Genomic DNA, 620 nt, shown 5'->3' with positions numbered 1-620 from the left:
GGAGAAAGAGGAAGGGAGAGAGAGGTGGGGAGAGAGAGACGGAAGAGAGACGGGGAGGGGGAGAGAGGGGGCGGAGACAGAGGGGAAGGTAGTGGGCGTGGGATGGGGAGAGAGAGAGGGGGAGGGGGTTAGAGAGGGGGGAGAGAGGGGGAGAGAGATGGATGGAGAGTGATGTGGAGAGAGAGATGGGTGGAGAGAGATGGGTGGAGAGAGAGAGAACATAGAACATAGAAGAATACAGCGCAGTACAGGCCCTTCGGCCCTCGATGTTGCGCCGATCCAAGCCCACCTAACCTACACTAACCCACTATCCTCCATATACCTATCCAATGCCCGCTTAAATACCTATAAAGAGGGAGAGTCCACTACTGCTACTGGCAGGACATTCCATGAGCTTACGACTCGCTGAGTGAAGAACCTACCCCTAACATCAGTCCAATATCTACCCCCCCTTAATTTAAAGCTATGCCCCCTTGTAATAGCTGACTCCATACGTGGAAAAAGGTTCTCACTGTCAACCCTATCTAACCCCCTAATCATCTTGTACACCTCTATCAAGTCACCCCTAAACCTTCTTTTCTCCAATGAAAACAACCCCAAGTGCCTCAGCCTTTCCTCAT

Source organism: Chiloscyllium punctatum, chromosome 34, assembly GCF_047496795.1.
Source record: "Chiloscyllium punctatum isolate Juve2018m chromosome 34, sChiPun1.3, whole genome shotgun sequence".
Lineage (NCBI taxonomy): Eukaryota > Metazoa > Chordata > Chondrichthyes > Orectolobiformes > Hemiscylliidae > Chiloscyllium > Chiloscyllium punctatum.
This window is presented reverse-complemented; position numbering follows the sequence as displayed.